This window comes from Bradysia coprophila, unplaced genomic scaffold (assembly GCF_014529535.1).
Source record: "Bradysia coprophila strain Holo2 unplaced genomic scaffold, BU_Bcop_v1 contig_538, whole genome shotgun sequence".
Classification (NCBI taxonomy): Eukaryota; Metazoa; Arthropoda; class Insecta; order Diptera; family Sciaridae; genus Bradysia; species Bradysia coprophila.
The window spans coordinates 687,482-712,587 of NW_023503785.1; the positions used below are offsets into that span (position 1 = coordinate 687,482).

The 25,106-nt window shown below is 38.9% G+C and overlaps 2 long non-coding RNA genes across 6 annotated transcripts in view; one reads left to right on the plus strand and one right to left on the minus strand.

Moving 5' to 3' along the window:
- On the plus strand, positions 1–6,744 carry LOC119083025. 5 transcript variants are annotated; one of them, XR_005088769.1, is made up of 4 exons: positions 236–1,648; positions 1,712–1,827; positions 6,009–6,070; positions 6,130–6,744. It is a non-coding gene; the product is annotated as an uncharacterized LOC119083025 (long non-coding RNA). The 5 variants fall into 5 exon arrangements; XR_005088770.1 differs by lacking the exons at positions 236–1,648; positions 1,712–1,827 and adding an exon at positions 1–198; XR_005088768.1 differs by lacking the exon at positions 236–1,648 and having other exon boundaries at positions 1,698–1,827.
- The window catches only part of LOC119083031, a 23,422-nt gene continuing 4,970 nt past the window's right edge, over positions 6,655–25,106 (minus strand). The window contains exons 2-3 of the long non-coding RNA XR_005088776.1: positions 23,597–23,600; positions 6,655–6,785 (exon numbers count right to left, since the gene is read on the minus strand). This is a non-coding gene — a long non-coding RNA (uncharacterized LOC119083031). The remainder of the gene's footprint in view (positions 6,786–23,596; positions 23,601–25,106) is intronic.

Sequence of the window (25,106 nt, forward strand, 5' to 3'; positions counted from 1 at the left end):
TTGTATTTTTGTTGTGTTTATTCTTCTACTTTTAAGTACATCTTGATAAAATTGTGCGGAAAATACGGGGGTCACCGTTCACATTTGCGACAATTTACATTTTCGTATGGGTTCGCAAGTCAAAAATATTACGTAATTGTTTGGAGATTGTTATTTTGCCCAAGCTATAAGAAACAAGAATAGACCGGCTAAAGCCTGGTGAGGTCTTTTGTCTTTTTTATAATATTCGAATTTTAGCAATTGATAGAAATGTTATTAGTAACCATTGAATAAATGCATCAGTCGGTGCGCAGCTCCCGAATAGTAAACATCTCTGCTGATAATTATTTTGCTCTCAACAACCATTGTGGTAGTCAACTACCAACTACCAAATTTTCGATTTACAATACCAACTGTCGGCTATCAATTATCAGATAACAAATAATTATTATTTGCCTGGTGTTGATTTGATCACAGTAGCATTGGAATTTACGCTGTCGACAATTTCGAGGTTAATTTTTATTTTTGGAACAGACAGACGGACAGGCAAAGCGTCCACAATAGGTTCTTTTTATAAGGAGACCCAGTAGCTATCGATTGAGTATAGTGAAACACGAGTCCAAAGGCTGACTTCTGGTAGCTCTGGAACAAAGTCCTTTGTATGGGATGAAAAATTCTAGAAGCTATATCTCTGGCCAGGAGGCTCGGACCCATGAGGTACTTTGGATTTTGAAGTCTTAATTTACAAGCTTTCAAAAGATTATAAGAAGAAGACGTCGATCCGAGGCTTCCTTCTCATAGCTCCAAAACAAATACGAGTAATTGTTACAACGAGACCAGATAAATACGATTTGACAATTACCTTACTTCATGTAAGAACGATTTAGCTCACATGAGTTGTAATGAGCTGATGTGTGAGAGGACCCGTGTTCGATCCTAGAGATGTGCGGTTTTTTATTTCAGAAATACAACTCTCAAGATAGAGCTTAGGATGCGTTCACATTTCATGTGCTTGTTTCTCTCATGTGCTGGCATACCAGTAATTGTTGCAGTCATGAAACCTAAACAATCTGTAAAGAGTCTGTTCAATAAAAGCATCTATTTATCAAAATGTGTGTGTCACCCGCCTTCGTGGTAACTGTACTTTCAGAACCTTGGTCTATTATCCTCAACACGAATTGCTTATTTTCCAAATAGCACTTACCCTATTTGTCATTGCTTTTTTAGGTGATTCTTGACGGTTTCGTGAACGAGTTTGTAAAGAAAAAATGAGTCGAACAATAATAACCGTACCATGAACAATGTATATAGTCCTCAAATCGGTTTCAGCTTATATCTGCGACAGAAACGGCAATCGTTCCATATCACCGGCCTGAAGTACCTGCCAGATTTTCGCCAAACTAACACGTGATTTTAGGACGCGAAACAGTTTTTAGTGAATGACTTTGTGTATTTTTCTCTCGAAAATTTCAAGCCGGCTGAGCTGGGCTCAAATCACCAGCGACTCGGCCTGGCCAAAAAAAAAAGGTAACTGCTAGAACGGCGGCTCTCATGTCTGGCACTATCAAAACAAATAGTGTCATTCGCGACGCAAAAGCTTGTGTTGTTGCTGAAATGTGAATGTCGTAGAATTTTCGGAACAATATGTTCCTAAGCATACTACGTGCAGGTAGAGCTTACCTGGGTTTTCATTGCGACGACAAATATACAGATATCCTTGATTTTTTGCCAGTGGTTACCCCCTCGTCACAAACTGTAGATTTGCTTGAACGGAACGGAATTAACACTTGACGAATTTCTTAGAATTTAACGATCGTGTTTTTTATAATGTACCTCGCAATATAACAGGTTATACAACTTATTAACTTGTCTTTGTTACAGTCGAAGAAATTTAGTTTTCGGGTTTTCCAAAGGTATTAATCTTATTTAACCCACACTTTATCCCACAACAATGGAATCCACAAATTTAAATTTAGTTAACACAACGGTCACAATGACGGCGCTGCAGTGACGATTTCAAAATGTGATATAGGGTGGCTAATTAAATTTTGGTTTTAGCTACATTTTCTCTTGCTTTTTAATTATTACATCAGGCTTCTAAATTAAGAGTACCTTTATGCAATATAAACCGTTTGAGTTTGAAAAAAGATGTTTTGTATCAGTGAACGATATAGGAAAGCGTTCAGTACGTCTCAACAAACAAAAGAACGTAAAACATATTTGTATATTTAGCCACCCTACGTCCGTCATCGCTTCTATTGTCTTCAAAAACATATTGTGTGCTTGTCATGATATGTATCAGAAGTTTGTTTATTTATGTGTCTCATCTAAAATGCTGGCCAGCAAAATTTTGATCATTAATTTCAACGGCAAAATTGATCTAAATGTTAAAATAATTGTGAATAATAGTGAAGTTAATGTGGTTTTGTTTTCTCTTCATAAAGTAATTTGCATCAGTTCGACGTAAAGTGCGGAGCACCATTAGAAAAAAAAACTCGTCGCTGAAGAATGATCAAAAAGTTGCTGGACGCATAGCTACAACTAATGCTTTGCAGAATATAGAATAAAAATTAGAGAAACACCAAGAGACGTCCATTTGAAATCTTCACAATCATCATTTCAACTAAAGGCTTTTTTTAAACGAAACGCAGATTCGGAACATTCTTTTTCGCCAAATTACAATTTGGCATAGGAAATAAATTCAACTCTTTGTATAAGTGAAGCTCATGATTGAGCTCAATCATGAAAACAGAATCTGGTCAGGAATAAGATAAGAATATGAATATGACGAACTTCAAAGTTCCTGATTTATAATCCTGAGATGCCTGCTCATGCAGTTATGCTTGATGTTACGATTTCCAAAGAATTTTAATATCACCTTTTAGACAAAATAACAATTTCCAAGTCTGTTTTCTATTTGATTTATTTGACGTATTTCCGACCTCGTTCTAGGGTACACGGAAAATCCGTGAATTTCGATAAAGGCTGTGTAACTTATAATATAGCTGTAGTTTTTATAATATAGCTACTAAACGCATATTCTGTTAATGTTGGTTATTTACATGCAATATGAGTTACACAACTATATTATGGATTACAGAGCTACATTATGCACCGTGGACACATTTTATAGCTAGGATTTGCATATTGTAGCTGTGTACTCTATCATATCATATCATATCATAGCTGTGTAACGCATATTTGACGCATCAAAAATATATCTGTGTGCTGCATATGAGAAAATGTATGGGACCATGCATTCAAGTCGGACTAAATGTTAATATACAAACAAAAACTGTTCTAAAATATCTTGGCTGATTGTAATGAAGCTTGATGATCAGAATACCTTTTTAATATAGTCAGAATCCGTAGAAACACAGACGAATGAGAATATCAGAAATTTCACTGCATTAGAAACGAATTAGTTAATTAGCAAAATCGTAAAATCCAAACTCGTCATTTCACAGAAAATAATTGAATTCGTGATTCTTCGCGCGGTTTCAATTCACTTTCTTTCAGAACCTAGAACAATCCTTGTAGTGACAACTCACAAAAGTGAAATATAAAAACTACACACTTGAATTAGGCTGCGTGCCGCATAATATAGCTGCAGGATTTATATTGCCGTAGCAACGCTTCGAAATAAGAACGTGTTAAAGCAGAAGCAAAATTAGTACATCAGCAGCATAGATGACGGTCGGATTCTCAGGTTAAGCATCAATCGGCGCGGTAAGTACTTGATGGGTGACCGCAAAATTCATGAACGTTTCGGAAAATCTTTTTATTTCTCGTGATAGATTTGAAATGTGGCTCACAGCTATAATATAAATTACACAGCTATTTTAACTGTAGTCTTCGCAATATACATTACACAGCTATATGCCAAAAAAAGGGGGGTGCTAAGTCCACTTATAGCCCTCACACGCATATCAGGATTTTATTATAATAAAATTTTCTGTGGATTATTTGTAACTTCATGAAAATATTAAGATGAAAAACCTCAGAAACATTCACATAAAAATTATGCTTTCCTAACTAATGTTGAAATAGCCTCCTTTTTGCACTCATTAGGAACTTAGGAAAATAACTACTGGGCAGTCGAGACGGTTTACTTGTAGTCCGAAATTATATTTTGGCTTCGTAGAACACAGATAAACACAAGAGAGAGGAATTATATGATATGCAGTACATACTGTCCCGTACAATCTTTTTCTAAATTAAAAGTTATAGTCAAATCGACAATATTGTATTATTTGGCGATTTGTCATATTTTGGAGTTTCTTCACACTTTCGCGATTTTTCTTGACAATTCATCATATTTAGTTGATTTGTTAAATCATCAAGAAAAGTCTCAGAAGTGTGAAGAAACGCCAAAACAAAGCACCTAGCAGGGTAATAGAAAAAAATAGAGTACTACTTTAATCGAAGTATGCGAATATTTCCATACCTTTTTTTTCTTAATGTAATTGCAAAATTACCATTAGGGCTGCTAATGGTATTATTGGTATCAAAATACTACTCTATTTGACGTGTAAAAACCTCTATTACCCTGCTAGGTGCTTTGGCCATAAAGACAAATTTTCAATTCTCTATGATCCTTGGAGTTTCTTTACTCTTTGGCGATATTTCTTGGTTTTTCTTCACATTATGGCAATATTTCTTGTTGATTTAACAAATCAACCATAATGATGAATTGCCAAGAAAAATCGATAGAGTGTGAAGAGAAGAAGAGAAAAATCACCAGAGTGTGAGGAAACGCCAAAGTGTAAAAATACGTTTTTGAAATGTCTCTACATTATCTTTCGTAAAATGATAGTGTCCTCGGGATCTTTCGTTAAAGTATGGATTCCCTAGGATCGAACAAGATGCCGTTACCTGACGTAAAATAAGAGTTTCCTTAGGATCGAACCAGGCAGCATTTCGTAACTTTTATAAAAGGATAGATTCACTAGCTTCGAACAAATAACGCCTTTTAGATAAATTTCGTAAAAGGATAAATTTCCAAGGATTTGTTTAATCACCACGAAGAATCGCCAAAGTGTGAAGAAACGCAACAAAGACAAATTTATCATTCTTTGTTTTTGCCGGCGTTTCTTCATCACTTGCCGATTTTTTATTTTTGGCGATTCTTCATGGGAATCTTGATTCATGACGGCTACGAGCTTTAGCGAAAACGAATGAGATGTTCCGATCCGAGTCTGCGGGCGAACTTCCGTTTCGTTAAAAAAAGCCTTTAGTTGAAATGATGATTGTGAAGATTTCAAATGTACGGCTCTTGGTGTTTCTCTAATTTGTATTCTATATCTATATCCTGCAAAGCATTAGTTGTAGCTATGCGTCCAGCAACTTTTTGATCATTCTTCAGCGACAAGTTTTTTTTCTAATGGTGCTCCGCACTTTACGTCGAACTGATGCAAATTACGTTATGAAGAGAAAACAAAACCACATTAACTTCACTATTATTCACAATTATTTTAACATTTAGATCAATTTTGCCGTTGAAATTAATGATCAAAATTTTGCTGGCCAGCATTTTAGATGAGACACATAAATAAACAAACTTCTGATACATATCATGACAAGCACACAAAATGTTTTTGAAGACAATAGAAGCGATGACGGACGTAGGGTGGCTAAATATACAAATATGTTTTACGTTCTTTTGTTTGTTGAGACGTACTGAACGCTTTCCTATATCGTTCACTGATACAAAACATCTTTTTTCAAACTCAAACGGTTTATATTGCATAAAGGTACTCTTAATTTAGAAGCCTGATGTAATAATTAAAAAGCAAGAGAAAATGTAGCTAAAACCAAAATTTAATTAGCCACCCTATATCACATTTTGAAATCGTCACTGCAGCGCCGTCATTGTGACCGTTGTGTTAACTAAATTTAAATTTGTGGATTCCATTGTTGTGGGATAAAGTGTGGGTTAAATAAGATTAATACCTTTGGAAAACCCGAAAACTAAATTTCCTCGACTGTAGTCAATTTTTTTCTCATAAATTTCCGTTTTTTTTTTACAGTTCCAATCAGAAACACAAAGACAACACAGCGGTGCAGTCAATATCAGGGAGTGCAATAAAATGTAAGCCACAAACAAATTTAAATTAAAACAAATTTTGCAAAATGGCTAATTTTCCATAGGTTGAAGAAATGGATGAAACAAATGGCATTGATGATCGTATCCATTTTAATGGTATCAACGTCTGATGGCTTCAGTTTAGATTGTAAATATTCAGTGGTAAAGTGGGATATTGGAAGAATGTACACATGTACAGCTACAGTGATTTTGGATGGCGACACTAAAGACGTAACGAATGTTACCGACAATCACATGGAAGGACGAAATAACAGTGATGTAAAAGCTGCACTTATTTACAACCAAAATTTAAAATTTGCGCCGCGAAATATTCAAAAATTCTTTAAACATCTCGAAGCATTTTCTTTGTTTAACAATTCCATTGAAGAGGTGACGAGCGAATGTTTAACTGGCCTAGAACAGTTGAGATATTTTAATTTCCTGTACAATAACGTGGAGATTATCGAAAGCGATTTGTTCACTACCAACCAAATGATAGAGTGGATAGACTTTGGTTTCAATCCAATAAGACACGTCGGCCACAATACATTCGATAATCTACGTTCCCTTCAAACTTTAAATTTTACTCAGACGACGTGCATTGATCAATGTGGAGTCGACAGCGACTCTGTTGAATATCTTAAAACGCAACTCATCATCAGATGTCCGCCAAAATTTGACATGACTGAGATGAAAATTATGAATTGATCCTATAATTGTCCTATCATAAAGCCGGAAACGTCACCAGAATAAGTTGTGATTTGATACAATAAATAAAACTTTTCCAAAACCACTAAATGTTTATCTATGTACATTATTGTCCTCCGGGGGCGCCAAAAATGTTGATTCTTCAACATTAACTAGTGTTACTAGCCACCAGCTAGACTCTAGTTTCTTCGAATAGGATGTGGATGAGGATGTGGGGCGGAGAATGAAACACTTTATTTCGGGCGTGTTGCCCTTTTCACTTCTATGTTTATTCTCCCTTTCAATTCTTTCTTTCATACAATCAGTGCCAATTCGATCTTCTCTATCATTTCCACGACGACTCTGATTTGTAACTATTACCGAGTAGAAATTACCATTCGACATCCAACATCCTCCCACTACTTTTTCGATAGTAAAAATACCAAAAATCTCGAACAGTTCTCAATTTGCTGTCCAGTGTCTCTATCGACAATCATTTTGTCCAGTGTCTCTATCGACGACGAATTCTTTGGCTTATTGTGACGACCATCAATTCTTGATTCGACCTGCCTTTTCTTTGGCTTATTTAATGACGACCATCAATTCTTGACTCGACCCGCCTTTTCTTTAATTCATTTGACTGCAATCACCAATTGTACTTCTGGCCAAATTCTTCCTCCATTGACCCAATCTGTGCACGCAGTGACATCCTCCTGTGTAGTCCAATTCGAAAAGTCAAGACCAAAATCTACGCAAGCTATGACGTCTTCATGCACAGCCCAATTCGCGGCCAATGAACGAAACCAATTGATTTTTCTCCAAAACAAAATCGCCCCAAAAGTCCACCATATGATTGTGGAGTTTTGGAGGTTTTTTCTGGTGAATAAAAGCCGACACTTGTTTTCTCTTTGACTTACTTTTTATTACAAAGAATTCTCGTTTTTTCATGGACTTCTTGATTCTATAAATTATACAAAGGCAAACTTGGATCGATACGATTTGGAGTTACAACAAGGTAGGTGGACCTTTATGCAAATTATGGATTTGCAATAAAGAAGCAGATACAAACAAACTTGAAAGAAATATCGACGTGTAACTTATTTAATTTAAGGAATAGGATTGAGTAAATCAGCTAATATGACTGAGAGAAGGACTCCAGTGACTGGACGAAACGAAATTTCATTTTACTTTGGCCTAACAATAAATCCGTCAAAAAACCCTTAAAGGGTAAATGTGACGCAAGTCCTTTATCTTACTTACAAAATAATTGATATCGCTGAGGGTGACGCATTCTGCGCCTGTACGCAAAAGTTTTATTAACACAAGATGAACCCAAAAAAATTTTAGAAAGAAAATTGTACAAAAGAAAATTGCGTCACAGCTGGCTACACCGTCTAATTCTACTACCAAAACTCTGAGACTTTGCAGAAGAAACCAATTCTATATCTGCCCTACCAACAGAGATAATCACTAAAAACATAATTGAAACGCTAAATTCCAACTGCCCGATATTTTTCATTATTGTCACTGCCTTTGTATGGAAACTTTGGGGAGTTCCGGCTCCCAAGATATGGATTTTTTTCAACTTTTGAAAATTCCATTCTTATTTTTAGGCCATTATAAGCCTATAGCCAAAATTTCAGGAAAATCTATAGAAACGTTTAGGAGTTGCTGGATCCACTTTTCCATAGAAACTAACTAACTACCGTAGTTAATTTACATTATATGATAATAATTCGAGATTTTGCTTATTATTTTCGTACAAACATCAATATTTCGAAGTTATCATATATCTCGGCCAATTTTGAAGCTGCAGTAACGTGTGATAGCTCGTTGAGCTCGTATGGATTCCTAGTTTCTAGATATCCTAGTTTGGGGGTCATGAAAGCCAAGGGTGGAGAAGTCAAAAGTTGCTGTAAATATGCTTCGTCGTCTCAAAAAAATTTTGTCAACTTTTTTGGTAGTGGACTTGCGTCACGCCCGCTTACTAACGTGCAGGCACAATTGTAATGTTAATCGATTATTACAATCGTAGAATAAAAAGTTCAAAGTCCATTTCAATATCCATTGGTATATTGCATTCAACGATGCAAGTTATAAATCTTTATGCTTGATTCTTACTTACTAAACGGCGGTAACAATAAACGAGCCATGAGAACAGTCGGAGCGTTTGCAGCGACTGAGCCCCGTAGGAACCCGTATATCTATTGCGTACGTGGCCCTAGTGCGTCTGTCACCCTACTTGGACCGTAAGCCTATTGCGCCCGTAAACGTAGTTAAAGTAAAATTATTATGAATTGTGAACATCTCAGAAGTTACGCACAGTGCAATTATACGAAGCCTCGTACGACGTTCCTTTCAAATGTAACATCAATTTCAAATTGACCTAAAATTTTCATTTATTGAGTATAAATACTACACTTATCGGCCTCAGTCCGAGGAAATAAATTTAAAAAAAACAACATTCTATTCGGTGTTCGATTACCTTTCAAATGAAACAAAAATTTTAATAGACTTTGTTTTCCTGGTTTGGTATCGACAATCTTTAGCTGTTTCATTTACATTTCCATCGTTTATTTTGCCATCGTAAGCCCATAAGCCCCTTTGTACTTCGTACAGGGCTAAAAAGAGGCGTGGTTTAACTAAACGGAGACAAAACGACGTAAGGGGAAATCAAGCATTAGCTGTAAGATTATGGAGAAAAGCAACGCACTTCAATCAAAAGTGATCATAGTGGTCAGCTGCAGAAAGTAGTCGTTGCGAAAAGGCAAAATATCAGGTTTCATCCAAACCAGACAATGTGAAATGAGTCTCGGTTAATTACTGATTTCAATGGAAAGACGAAATGACAAAATGGTTGCACAGCTTCGAACATTTTTATTGCGAAATTGCATTTTTATTTTTCAATTGACCTATTACATCAACAAGCTGACGTATATCAGCCACACATACAAATCACTATAGTTTCGTTTTTGCCAATTTAACACAATTTCAACGAGCTAACAACATTCCTCATCCGACAATTACTTAAATCCCTTTTACAAGCCGTTCCCGGTGCTACTCGCAAAAAGGTCTTCGTACACTTTGCTCCTGTATACAATTCCACACAGTTTTTACCAGGATCAATGGAGTACATTCGATCGTTGTCGTAACTGTTGATTAGATTGTAACATATGGCCCTTTCCATTCGTAGTGTTGTTGAAGGTCCGTTAAAGGACGGTTGGAAATAGTAAGTTATTACCTCCGATGCTAGCAAGCCGTTCAATTGAAACAAGAAGAGAAGTATCCCAAACTGAAGAAAAATGTTGGCCATTTTGATTCTTGCTAAATTTTACAGCTTATGTTTAGCGACTACGATGATGTGTGACGTGCTCTCGGTTGATACTGATTGTGAGTCTGCTTATTCAATATTCATCTTATCAGTAAATATATGAGATCGATGGAAATTTGCTGAGTAAACACTAAGTCTTTAATATTGCAAGGGTCAGATTAACAACTTAAGGGGCGATCGGGTATGGTGTTATTCCACTCGATGTTAAGCACTGACTGATATTGAAAATTCCAAGAAGAGCGAAATTTTGTAGCCAGACCGGAACGAGGTAAACAGAGGCAGACACAATGTTTTTCATTTGGGCGCGCGTGCGAGCAAAACGAAAACATAAACTTGTTGCACCATTTTTCAAAACAAGTGGAGATAATGGTAGACCCACAATTTCCTGCACCTTGGCCGCCAATGGGCCTGTTGTGCGTGCCCACAATATGTTAAATTCAATTCGCTTGGTTCATATAGTTAAGTATACCACTTAGGGTGGATTCGTTTTATATGATCATAGCTCAGAGTGTAAGCGCCAAGACATTTGGCTCTGGCGTTAATATAGGCGGGACATTTGCTCAGAAAGTGTTCAGCCGTCTCGGTGTCGCCGCATTGAATGCAGGGTGCGCTATCTGTGAAGCCCATAGTAAACAGATGGCTGTTAAGGCTACAATGCCCTGCAAGGACGTCAGTTATCCTTTCTGGATAATAAGAGAAAGACCCTTGAACGAGGCTCGCTTATCTATAAACAAGTTTTAGCTTGTTAATGCTCTTCCAATGCTTTGAAAAAGTGCTGGCTTTCCAGCACTTAACAACGCTTTGTAACACGGAAGGAGACTCTCCAATAGCCGGTTCAGGACCGGATAGAGGCGTGTCAGAAGCTTCCCTGGCCAGTTGATCTGCCAGTAAGTATAACTTGACGATGCCTAGCCAATAGTTCCAAGACGTCTCTGCACTGAAGGGCAAGGGAAGAAGAGTACTTATAGCTATCAAGAGCTTTAAGAGCCGATTGGCTGTCAGTACAGATCAGAATGGTGCTTCCACGAATATTTTTATCTAATATCTCTGTGCAGCAACTCAAAATGCCCGTTAATTCAATTGGTGACAACAATAACCAGATCCTGATCCGTCACCTTTACGCGAGGCGTCTGTGTACCATTCAATTACTGAACCCGTTGAGTTAATAATACCTGGGGTCCAGTCACTTCTAGCTGGAAAATTTATCTTGAAAGATTTTTCGAATCAGAACGCAGGAGGAATTAGGTCACAAGGCATTTCTAGTTCAGGTGATTCTTCTAGCTTGATTTTCCAGATCCTTGCATGACCGAAATCTGACTTCAATAAGGAATTAGACATATTAAACCTGAGCGCAGTAGACCTGGCGACGGATTCTATATGAATGTGCAGGGGAGGAGCGGGTTAAACGCATTGCCCCGGTAACTCCTACCAAAGCGAAACGCTGTAGTTTGTTCAACTGGTTTTTAACAGTGATAAGCTTACAGCGCTGCCACCAAACTATGGCAGCGTAGCAAAGCCTGGGCCTAACGATTGCAGTGTAGATCCAAAGTCTGATTTTCGGAGTAAGGCCGTGAGATAGCCCAAAGACTCTATTACAGTGCCAAATTGTTCCTACTGCCTTTTTGATGGCAGTGTCCAGAAATAGGGAGAAAGTTAACTTAGGGTCCAGTGGCAGACCTAAATATTTCACCGAGTTCGACAGGAGGATACGTTTTCCGAAGAAAATAGGAGCTCTAAAGCCCAGAATTTATCTTTTCTTGGTAAAAGGAATTAATTTTGCCTTCGAAGGGTTAGCCGTCTGTTCTTGAGAGAAGCACCAGTTTTCCACAAGCGTAAGTGCAGACTGCATTAGGTCACAAAGTGTCGAAGTAAATAGACCTACGATGATAATCGTTAAATCGTCGGCAAATGTTTGAGAGTAAAATCCCGATCCGTTGAGAAGTTTTAATAAGCTGTCCTTGATCATACAGTAGATTAATGGGGGAAAGATACCACCTTGAGGACAACCTTTATTTACATAGACGCTCACTTTAACTCTACCCAGGTATGAGCTGACAATGTGAGAGTGGAGCATCGTGATTATCCATCCAATAATTGTTTCGCAGATGCCGTGTTCCCTACAAGCTTGAGCAATAGCTCTGAATATTATATTATTAAATGCTCCATCTATGTCGATAAATCACCCTAGCGCCTCCTCGCATTGACTGAAGGCTTTCTCGATTCTAAAAATTAGGTTATGCAAAGCTGGCTCAGCAGACTTTCTCGGCTGATAGGCGAATTGAAGCTTATGAATACTACATATATCGTTACTAATAACAGCACGTCGAATATAGCGATCGATTAATTTTTCTAATGTTTTTAATATGAAGGATGTTAGACTAATAGGTCTGAAGGATTCCGCAATTTGGTAAGTGAATTTTCCTATTTTTGGTATAAATACCACTCTACCACCTCCCTCCATATCTGAGGAATGTGTTGTAGGATTAGACTGGCAATAAAGAGTTCGAAAAGGTGATCAATGATGAAATCTAAAGAGTTTTGCAAGATTGCAGTAAAAATGCTGTCTTCACCAGCTGATTTGAAAGGTGAAAAGGAATGTATTGCCCAATTTATTCTTTATCGAGAGACGATATCACGCGCAAGATTGCTATCACCCCTACCTGATGGAAGGTTAAACAAGTCATTTACCGGTAATACTCTGTCCTCCGAAGAGACACTTCGTGGAAAGTGGAATTGGAGAAGGTGCTGCAGTGAGGATTCCGGAGAGTTGGTAAATTCACCAGTTGGCAGTTTCAGTGAGCCAATGGCACAAATCGGGTCTCTTGAGAGGGATTTAAGAAGTTTGGATGTCCCTGAAATTGATGTGGTTGAATTAATCAGCTGCAGTTTTGAGGTTCTTTTACTGCTACGAAGCGCTTTAGTGTAAATTTTTTGAGCTTTTATCCGAAGGCTTATGAGTAATGGATCCATAGATTTAGCTGCATTAAATGCTTTCCGAACGCTTTTCCTTAGTTTCTTAAGCTCTGTATTAAAGAATGCCCCAGAGCGACCAGCTTTGAAACATTGAAGGGGACAACTTTGATGGTAACATTTCAAAACGTCATTTCTTAGGCGTTCTGCTGCCGTATCAAACTCCTGTATGGCGTGTATTGGCCCAAAAGGTAGGTCCACTACCAAAAAAGTTTTAAAACAAGGCATCAGAACAGTCGGAGCGTTTGCTGCGACTTAGCCCCGTACAACCCGTAATCCTATTTCGTCCGCAACCATAATACGTCCGTAGCCCTAATAAGCCCGGAACCCTAATACGTCTACAACCCTCTAATCCGTCTGTTACCAAAATGCAAGTCAAGTTGGGCATTGTCAAATTTACTGAAAGTGTTCATTTTTAAAATTGCGCATAGCGCAATTACGAAAGCCCGTACGAAGTACCTCTCAAATAAAACCAACAATTTACGATATTATTTTAGAAACCCAAAATTTTTTGCCAACTTTCCATTGGGTATTCAATTACCTCTCAAATGAAACAAAAACTAGCAAAATCGGATGAGATTTACTCGATTTATGTGCAAAAAACACTTAGGGCCGAGTAGCGGCCTTAGTCCAAGGGCCCAAATTTGAAACTTTTTTCGCCACGTTCTTTTCAGTGTTCAATTACCTTCCATAAAAAACTAAATCTAGCAAAATCGGATGAGATTTACTCGGTTTATGTGCAAAAAACACTTAGGGCCGAGTAGCGGCCTTAGTCCAAGGGCCCAAATTTGAAACTTTTTTCGCCACGTTCTTTTCAGTGTTCAATTACCTTCCATAAAAAACTAAATCTAGCAAAATCGGATGAGATTTACTCGATTTATGTGCAAAAAACACTTAGGGCCGAGTAGCGGCCTTAGTCCAAGGGCCCAAATTTGAAACTTTTTTCGCCATCATTCTATTCGGCATTCAATTATCTCTCAAATGAAACAAAAACTAGCAAAATCGGATGAGATTTATTCGATTTATGTGCAAAAACGACTTAGGGCCGAGTAGCGACCTTAGTCCAAGGGCCCGAATTTGAAACTTTTTTCGCCACGTTCTTTGCGGTATTCAATTACCTTCCATCAAAAACTAAATCTAGCAAAATCGGATGAGATTTACTCGATTTATGTGCAAAAAACACTTAGGGCCGAGTAACGACCTTTGAGCCATCCCAACAAGCCCACATTGTATCTTACCCAAAAACAATGTTCAGCAACTTTGTTCTACTCGTCAATACCTTTCATTTGATATATCACAAGCAGGTATTGCGAGAGTATTTCGGTAGATATAGGCGAAAGACTGAAAAACACCTATAGGGCCCTAGCTCTGGAAGGGCCGGCCCTACCATGCCCATTTTCGAACTTGACCTTACTTTTGTCGACACCAATCGGGGAAAAAAAGAATTTTGAAAAAAGGTTGTGATTTACTCTAGCTAGAGGGGTCACGGACGGACGGACGGACGGACGGACGGACGGACGGACATTTTTTAGCCCCGTACGAAGTACTGGGGGCTTATAAGATTAATATGCCGTTTGTAACACGTCGAATTGGAAGCAGACAGTAAGGGCAAAGCATTTGGTTATGTTCATAGATGACGAATCCGCAATAAAAACAAGGCATCAGAACAGTCGGAGCGTTTGCTACGACTGAGCCCCGTACGACCCGTAAACCTAATTAGCCCGAAACCATTATACGTCCATAGCCCTAGTAAGCCCGTAACCCTTATTCGTCCGATATCAAAATGCTTCCGTAACCTTATTGCGTACTTGACATCATTGTCTATTTTTGCAAATTGTAAACTGTAAGCGTTCATCTTTAAAATTGCGCTTAGCGCAATTACAAAAGCCCGTACGAAGTACTTCTCAAGTATAAAACAAAAGTTTACGATGTAATCTTAGGAATCCGAATTTACAACTTTTTTAGCCCCGTACGAAGTACTGGGGGCTTATAAGATTAATATGCCGTTTGTAACACGTCGAATTGGAAGCAGACAGTAAGGGCAAAGCTATTGGTTATGTTCATAGATGACGAATCCGCAATAAAAAAAATGTCCGTCCGTCCGTCCGTCCGTGACCCCTCTAGCTTGAGCAAATCACAACCTTTTTTCAAAATTCTTTTTTTCCCCGATTGGTATCGACAAAAGTAAGGTCAAGTTCGAAAATGGGCATGGTAGGGTCGGCCCTTCCAGAGCTAGGGCCCTATAGGTGTTTTTCAGTCTTTCGACGATATCTACCGAAATACGCACGTAATAGCTGCTTGTGATATATCAAATGAAAGGTATTGACGAGTAGAACAAAGTTGCTGAACATTGTTTTTGTGTAGGATGCAACGCGAGCTTGTTGGGAGGGCTCAAAGGTCGTTACTCGGCCCTAAGTGTTTTTTCCACATAAATCGAGTAAATCTCATCCGATTTTGCCAGATTTAGTTTTTTATGGAAGGTAATTGAATACCGAAAAGAACGTGGCGAAAAAAGTTTCAAATTTGGGCCCTTGGACTAAGGCCGCTTCTTCTTCTTCTTCTTTTTCAGCCTGTTTCGATCCACTGCTGGATGTAGGCCTCTCCAACTTCTTTCCATTTCGTACGATCCATTGCCATTTGCTGCCAGTTTGTACCTGCAATATTCTTAATTCCGTTTGTCCATCTCTCTGGTGGTCTACCTGTAGCTCGTCTTTTATATGGTCGCCAGTTCATGATCTTTTTGGTCCAACGTTCGTCTGTCCTTCTTGCAATATGTCCCGCCCAGCTCCATTTCAGAGATGCTATTCTTTCCATGACATCAACGACCCTGGTTTGTTGTCGAATCCATTGATTCGTCATTCTGTCTCTGAGTGTTATTCCAAGCATACTCCGTTCCATGGCTCTTTGTGTCACTCTCAATTTATCTTCGGATGCTTTTGTTAAAGTTAACGTTTCCGCTCCATAAGTGAGCACTGGAAGGACACAAGTGTCGAAAACTTTGCGTTTCAGACTATTATTCATTTTGCTTTTGAAAATTAGTCTGAGTTTTCCGAACGCTGCCCATGCAAGACCAATCCTACGTCTTATTTCTGCAGTTTGGTTGTCCAGACCTAACTTCAGTTTATGTCCTAGATATACATAGCTGTCGACTCGTTCAATGACAGTGTCACCAATTTTGATTTCTCTATCGTCCCCGATGTTGGTCATGACTTTTGTTTTCGATAAGTTCATCTTGAGGCCAACTTTGCTCGCCTCTTCACTTAACTGTTGTAGCATAAGCTGAGCCGCTACTCGGCCCTAAGTGTTTTTTGCACATAAATCGAGTAAATCTCATCCGATTTTGCTAGATTTTGTTTTATTTGAGAGATAATTGAATACCGAATAGAATGATGGCAAAAAATGTTTCAAATTTGGGCCCTTGGACTAAGGCCGCTACTCGGCCCTAAGTGTTTTTTGCACATAAATCGAGTAAATCTCATCCGATTTTGCTAGATTTTGTTTCATTTGAGAGATAGTTGAATGCCGAATAGAATGATGGCAAAAAAAGTTTCAAATTTGGGCCCTTGGACTAAGGCCGCTACTCGGCCCTAAGTGTTTTTTGCACATAAATCGAGTAAATCTCATCCGATTTTGCTAGATTTAGTTTTTTATGGAAGGTAATTGAATACCGAAAAGAACGTGGCGAAAAAAGTTTAAAATTTGGGCCCTTGGACTAAGGCCGCTACTCGGCCCTAAGTGTTTTTTGCACATAAATCGAGTAAATCTCATCCGATTTTGGTAGATTTAGTTTTTTATGGAAGGTAATTGAATACCGAAAAGAACGTGGCGAAAAATTTTTCAAATTTGGGCCCTTGGACTAAGGCCGCTACTCGGCCCTAAGTGTTTTTTGCACATAAATCGAGTAAATCTCATCCGATTTTGCTAGTTTTTGTTTCATTTGAGAGATAATTGAATGCCGAATAGAATGCTGGCAAAAAAAGTTTCAAATTTGCGCCCTTGGACTAAGGCCGCTACTCGGCCCTAAGTGCTTTTTGCACATAAATCGAGTAAATCTCAACCGATTTTGCTAGTTTTTGTTTTATTTGAGAGGTAATTGAATACCCAATGGAAAGTTGGCAAAAAAATTTGGGTTTATAAAATAATGTCGTAAATTGTTGGTTTTATTTGAGAGGTACTTCGTACGGGCTTTCGTAATTGCGCTATGCGCAATTTTAAAAATGAACACTTTCAGTAAATTTGACCATGCCCAACTTGACTTGCATTTTGGTAACAGACGCATTAGAGGGTTGTAGACGTATTAGGGTTCCGGGCGTATTACGGCTACGGACGTATTATGGTTACGGACGAAATAGGATTACGGATCGTACGGGGCTAAGTCGCAGCAAACGCTCCGACTGTTCTGATGCCTTGTTTTATCCCAATTTTCTTTCGGTATTGAATTATCTGTCAAACGAAACAAAAAGTAGCAAAATCTGATGAAATATACTCGATTTATGTGCAAAAAACACTTAGGGCCGAGCAGCGGCCTTAGTTCAAGGGCCCAAATTTGAAACTTTTTTAGCCACGTTCTTTTCGGTATTCAATTACCTTCCATAGAAAACTAAATCTAGCAAAATCGGATGAGATTTACTCGATTTATGTGCAAAAAACACTTAGGGCCAAGTAGTGGCCTTAGTCCAAGGGACCCAATTTGAAACTTTTTTCGCCACGTTCTTTTCGGTATTCAATTATCTCTCAAACGAAACGAAACAAAAACTAACAAAATCGGATGAGATTTACTCGATTTATGTGCAAAAAACACTTAGGGCCGAGTAGCGGCCTTAGTCCAAGGGCCCAAATTTGAAACTTTTTTCGCAACGTTCTTTTCGGTATTCAATTACCTTCCATAAAAAACTAAATCTAGCAAAATCGGATGAGATTTACTCGATTTATGTGCAAAAAACACTTAGGGCCGAGTAGCGGCCTTAGTCCAAGGGCCCAAATTTGAAACTTTTTTCGCCACGTTCTTTTCGGTATTCAATTAGACTCCATAAAAAACAAAATCTAGCAAAATCGGATGAGATTTACTCGATTTATGTGCAAAAAACACTTAGGGCCGAGTAGCGGCCTTAGTCCAAGGGCCCAAATTTGAAACTTTTTTCGCCATCATTCTATTCGGCATTCAATTATCTCTCAAATGAAACAAAAACTAGCAAAATCGGATGAGATTTACTCGATTTATGTGCAAAAAACACTTAGGGCCGAGTAGCGGCCTTAGTCCAAGGGCCCTAATTTGAAACTTTTTTCGTCACGTTCTTTTCGGTATTCAATTACCTTCCATAAAAAACTAAAACTACCAAAATCGGATGAGATTTACTCGATTTATGTGCAAAAAACACTTAGGGCCGAGTAACGGCCTTTGAGCCCTCCCATAAAGCCTACGTTGCATCTTACCCAAAAACAATGTTCAGCAACTTTGTTCTACTCGTCAATACCTTTCATTTAATATATCACAAGCAGGTATTGCGTGCGTATTTCGGTAGATATCGGCGAAAGACTGAAAAACACCTATAGGGCCCTAGCTCTGGAAGGGCCGGCCCTACCATGCCCATTTTCGAACTTGACCTTACTTTTGTCCATACCAATCGGGGAAAAAAAGAATTTTGAAAAAAGGTTGTGATTTACTCTAGCTAGAGGGGTCACGGACGGACGGACGGACGGACATTTTTTTTATTGCGGATTTGTCATCTATGAACATAACCAAATGCTTTGCCCTTACTGGCTGCTTCCAATTCGACATGTTACAAACGGCATATTAATCTTATAAGCCCCCAGTACTTCGTACGGGGCTAAAAATGTCCGTCCGTCCGTCCGTCCGTCCGTGACCCCTCTAGCTTGAGTAAATCACAACCTTTTTTCAAAATTCTTTTTTTCCCCGATTGGTATCGACAAAAGTAAGGTCAAGTTCGAAAATGGGCATGGTAGGGTAGGCCCCTCCAGAGCTAGGGCCCTATAGGTGTTTTTCAGTCTTTCGACGATATCTACCGAAATACGCACGCAATAGTTGCTTGTGATATATCAAATGAAAGGTATTGACGAGTAGAACAAAGTTGCTGAACATTGTTTTTGGGTAAGATGCAACGTGGGCTTGTTGGGAGGGCTCAAAGGTCGTTACTCGGCCCTAAGTGTTTTTTGCACATAAATCGAGTAAATCTCATCCGATTTTGCTAGATTTAGTTTTTTATGGAAGGTAATTGAATACCGAAAACAACGTGGCGAAAAAAGTTTCAAATTTGGGCCCTTGGCCTAAGGCCGCTACTCGGCCCTAAGTGTTTTTTGCACATAAATCGAGTAAATCTCATCCGATTTTGCTAGATTTAGTTTTTTATGGAAGGTAATTGAATACCGAAAACAACGTGGCGAAAAAAGTTTCAAATTTGGGCCCTTGGACTAAGGCCGCTACTCGGCCCTAAGTGTTTTTTGCACATAAATCGAGTAAATCTCATCCGATTTTGCTAGCTTTAGTTTTTTATGGAAGGTAATTGAATATCGAAAAGAACGTGACGAAAAAAGTTTCAAATTTGGGCCCTTGGACTAAGGCCGCTACTCGGCCCTAAGTGTTTTTTGCACATAAATCGAGTGAATCTCATCCGATTTTGCTATTTTTTGTTTCATTTGAGAGATAATTGAATGCCGAATAGAATGATGGCAAAAAAAGTTTCAAATTTTAGCCCTTGCACTAAGGCCGCTACTCGGCCCTAAGTGCTCTTTGCACATAAATCGAGTAAATCTCATCCGATTTTGCTAGTTTTAGTTTTTTATGGAAGGTAATTGAATATCGAAAAGAACGTGACGAAAAAAGTTTCAAATTAGGGCCCTTGGACTAAGGCCGCTACTCGGCCCTAAGTGTTTTTTGCACATAAATCGAGTAAATCTCATCCGATTTTGCTATTTTTTGTTTCATTTGAGAGATAATTGAATGCCGAATAGAATGATGGCGAAAAAAGTTTCAAATTTGGGCCCTTGGACTAAGGCCGCTACTCGGCCCTAAGTGTTTTTTGCACATAAATCGAGTAAATCTCATCCGATTTTGCTAGTTTTAGTTTTTTATGGAAGGTAATTGAATATCGAAAAGAACGTGACGAAAAAAGTTTCAAATTAGGGCCCTTGGACTAAGGCCGCTACTCGGCCCTAAGTGTTTTTTGCACATAAATCGAGTAAATCTCATCCGATTTTGCTATTTTTTGTTTCATTTGAGAGATAATTGAATGCCGAATAGAATGATGGCGAAAAAAGTTTCAAATTTGGGTCCTTGGACTAAGGCCGCTACTCGGCCCTAAGTGTTTTTTGCACATAAATCGAGTAAATCTCATCCGATTTTGCTAGCTTTAGTTTTTTATGGAAGGTAATTGAATACCGAAAAGAACGTGACGAAAAAAGTTTCAAATTAGGGCCCTTGGACTAAGGTCGCTACTCGGCCCTAAGTGTTTTTTGCACATAAATCGAGTAAATCTCATCCGATTTTGCTATTTTTGTTTCATTTGAGAGATAATTGAATGCCGAATAGAATGATGGCAAAAAAAGTTTCAAATTTTAGCCCTTGCACTAAGGCCGCTACTCGGCCCTAAGTGCTCTTTGCACATAAATCGAGTAAATCTCAACCGGTTTTTCTAGTTTTTGTTTCATTTCAGAGGTAATTGAATACCCAATGGAAAGTTGGCAAAAAATTTTGGGTTTCTAAAATAATGTCGTAAATTGTTGGTTTTATTTGAGAGGTACTTCGTACGGGCTTTCGTAATTGCGCTCTGCGCAATTTTAAAAATGAACAGTTTCAGTAAATTTGACAATGCCTAACTTGACTTGCATTTTGGTAACAGACGCATTAGAGGGTTGTAGACTTATTAGGGTTCCGGGCTTATTAGGGGCTACGGACGTATTATGGTTGCGGACGAAATAGGATTACGGGTTGTACGGGGCTAAGTCGCAGCAAACGCTCCGACTGTTCTGATGCCTTCTTTTATTGCGGATTTGTCATCTATGAACATAACCAAATGCTTTGCCCTTACTGGCTGCTTCCAATTCGACATGTTACAAACGGCATATTAATCTTATAAGCCCCCAGTACTTCGTACGGGGCTAAAAATTGTGTACGGCGGAGCTTACAGCAACTTTTTGCCCTCAACTATAATATCTTCAGTCTTCGGTAAGCAAATCCATTGAGGGTTGACAGTTGAAGTTAGAAGAAGCAGCAAGTGAAAAAAAAGTGCGGAACGTGATTTTTCAATAAAGCTATCATTAAAGTCGGAATTTTGTACAGTAAAAGTGTGGCAACCAGTAGCTGAGATCAAAGTATATAAACACTGAAGGTAATGCAAATCCGCAGTTACACACGGATCCAAACTTTCAGGTGAATTTTAGCTCCGTCATGTTACACACGTATTCAATTCGTTTGCGTCAAGTTGCATCTTGTGGTGAATCTGGAACGATTTAGCGGCGTTATGTTGCACACATATAAAATTCGTTTGCGTCAAGTTGTATTTAGTGGTGAATTGGAAGTTTTTAGGGCCGTAATGTTGCACAAGTCTAAGTTAGACAACATACGAAAATGAATTCACCTGAAAGTTTGGATCCGTAATTTCTCTGATCCGTTGAGGGTTTTGAATAACTCCCCCTAGCGAATATTATTCATTTACTCCGATCACTGATGCTCATAACTCTTTCACAGATCTATTATATATTTCTAAGAAACAAAACCGTTCTGTTGTCAGTTGTTTGTGGCACATCCTTTCTCTTCATTTTGTATATTAGACCCGTTCCCCTCCACTTTCGGTCTAGTAAGCTTGTCCGTTAAGAGAAGTTATTAAGGACGCAAGTGCAACGACACCCTTCGAAACATTATCGATAAATCAGTCGCTACTTTAGGTCTTCATTGATTTCAGACCAGGATTCGCTGGCTACAATTTGACACCGCCATCTGAAATCTGTTTCAACCTGACCAGATCTACTATCATTTGGAAGTGTAAGCGAAAAACTCTAGCTGTTTTAGCTGTTTAATAGTCGACGTAAAACAAATTATTATTTCTGTAAGTGACAATACATCCTTAGTCACTTAACTGGAGTTCACGTTCTTACTCAAAAGAATTATCTTCATGCATCATGATATTTTCAGAAACGAAAACGGTGCGTGAATGTACAGAAAATTAACTAGTAATTTTCACTAACATATCTGAACGGCAAAAATCAGACAAGTGTCAGTGTAACATTAAACGAATCGTCAAATCTTCACTGAGTGAAGAATTTTTCGTTCCTGAACGAGCTCCTATATTCCACTTGAATGGATTTTTACTTTTGCTTTGCTGCGTTGGGATTTGTCACAGCAGAAGATCCTATCAACCCTGATTTTTCCACCATAAGATGCCGCAATATCAATATCAATGTCGCATATTTACGAAACACATTCAAACGAAAGAAAGTTGTGCGACAAATACGAAACTTTTATTTTTGTCAAAACTGAAATGATGGGCTACAATCTGGACAGCCAGCACATCCATTCTCTTGGTATGTTGGTTGTGGATTTTCACAAGCAATCGCTGGACAGACCAAAGGTTCACACAATGTTTCACATTCCGAACAGCCTGGGCAGCCGTTTTCTAAGAATGTTTCCCGAGGAGTTTCACAGTTGACCGCTGGACACACCAACGGTTCACATAGCAATTCACATTCCGAACAGCCTGGACAGCCGTTTTCTAAGAATGTTTCCCGAGGAGTTTCACAGTTGACCGCTGGACACACCAACGGTTCACATAGCAATTCACATTCCGAACAGCCTGGACAGCCGTTTTCTAAGAATGTTTCCCGAGGAGTTTCACAGTTGACCGCTGGACACACCAACGGTTCACATAGCAATTCACATTCCGAACAGCCTGGACAGCCATTTTCTTGAACCATTGGCTTAGGATTTTCACAATTAACGGCTGGACACACTAGCGGCTCACACGATGAATCATCTCCACTACAATCTGAACATCCTGGACATCCGTTCTCTAACACGGTTGGTTTAGGATTTTCGCAAAATATTTGTGGGCATGTCAAAGGTTTACATAGCAAATTTGTTGAACATTTGGGGCAGCGAGGACATCCTCTCCAGTCATATGTTGGCTCTGTACCATACCTACACAGCCACGTGGATAGACAGAATCTGGGAGTTGTACATGATGGACCAAACGATGATGTGTCTTGCGCGAAAAAACTCTTAGCGTATTGAATATAAATCAGTAACTGATCTGTCGGTTGTATAAAATCAACGTGACATTACCTGGAAGGTCACAGCCAAAGTATATAAACACTGAAGGTAATGCAAATCCGCAGTTACACACGGATCCAAACTTTCAGGTGAATTTTAGCTCCGTCATGTTACACACGTATTCAATTCGTTTGCGTCAAGTTGCATCTAGTGGTGAATCTGGAACGATTTAGCGGCGTTATGTTGCACACATATAAAATTCGTTTGCGTCAAGTTGTATTTAGTGGTGAATTGGAAGTATTTAGGGGCCGTAATGTTGCACAAGTCTAAGTTAGACAACATACGAAAATGAATTCACCTGAAAGTTTGGATCCGTAATTTCTCTGATCCGTTGAGGGTCTGCATTACCTTCAGTGTTTATATACTTTGGTCACAGCAATGAACAAAACTAACAGTCTATGCTTCTTCTTCTTCTTCTTCTTTTTCAGCCTGTTTCTATCCACTGCTGGATGTAGGCCTCTCCAACTTCTTTCCATTTCGTACGATCCATTGCCATTTGCTGCCAGTTTGTACCTGCAATATTCTTAATTCCGTTTGTCCATCTCTCTGGTGGTCTACCTATAGCTCGTCTTTTATATGGTCGCCAGTTCATGATCTTTTTGGTCCAACGTTCGTCTGTCCTTCTTGCAATATGTCCCGCCCAGCTCCATTTCAGAGATGCTATTCTTTCCATGACATCAACGACCCTGGTTTGCCAAAGAAGAGGCAAACAAAGTTGGCCTCAAGATGAACTTATCGAAAACAAAAGTCATGACCAACATCGGGGACGATAGAGAAATCAAAATTGGTGACACTGTCATTGAACGAGTCGACAGCTACGTATATCTAGGACATAAGCTGAAGTTAGGTCTGGACAACCAAACTGCAGAAATAAGACGTAGGATTGGTCTTGCATGGGCAGCGTTCGGAAAACTCAGACTAATTTTCAAAAGCAAAATGAATAATAGTCTGAAACGCAAAGTTTTCGACACTTGTGTCCTTCCAGTGCTCACTTATGGAGCGGAAACGTTAACTTTAACGAAAGCATCCGAAGAAAAATTGAGAGTGACACAAAGAGCCATGGAACGGAGTATGCTTGGAATAACACTCAGAGACAGAATGACGAATCAATGGACATCAACGACGTCAGCATCTGACTGTCACTTCCTCGGTAGAAGAATGTATGCCCTGATTGTAATTTCAGGCATTCCTCTCCAGGTTTTCTCACTTCGCTCACTCCCACAACATCCCATTTTATCTTTTCTAGCTCTTCTTCCATTTCTTGCATTTTTTGTCTTGACGACAATGTTCTGGCATTATATGTGGCAATGTATAATTCGTTGTGGCTTCGTTTGAAGGTTTTTAGCATTAAAACACCACGCTTGCTACTGCGGGTTGGTGAGTATGAAAGCTTTACTTTGCTCGCCCCCGGTAATCCCCGAGCTCTGACCCGCGCATTTCTGCACGTACCGGGACCACAGTGCCTATCAAAGTGCACAGTGCCCGACGGGGTAGTGTTACTCTTTTTGAACATTCTTTTCCATAAAGCTTTGCCCATTCTTTTGAACCTATCTGAGCAAAAGGTTATTGACGTCTTTTAAAGGACGTCGTTGAAAAGCTTAACCTAGTAGCTAATAAGAATTCTGGGATCGTTCTATCCTTGGGCTTCCTGATCGTGTTGTTTCGCCTCAACGTTGGTCCCTTAACCCCAATTCTTTCGGCTTCCAACTCACGATTCATTCAGCCTTAAGATTGATCTATCTAATCCTATCTTATCTACTGCTACGTCCTCG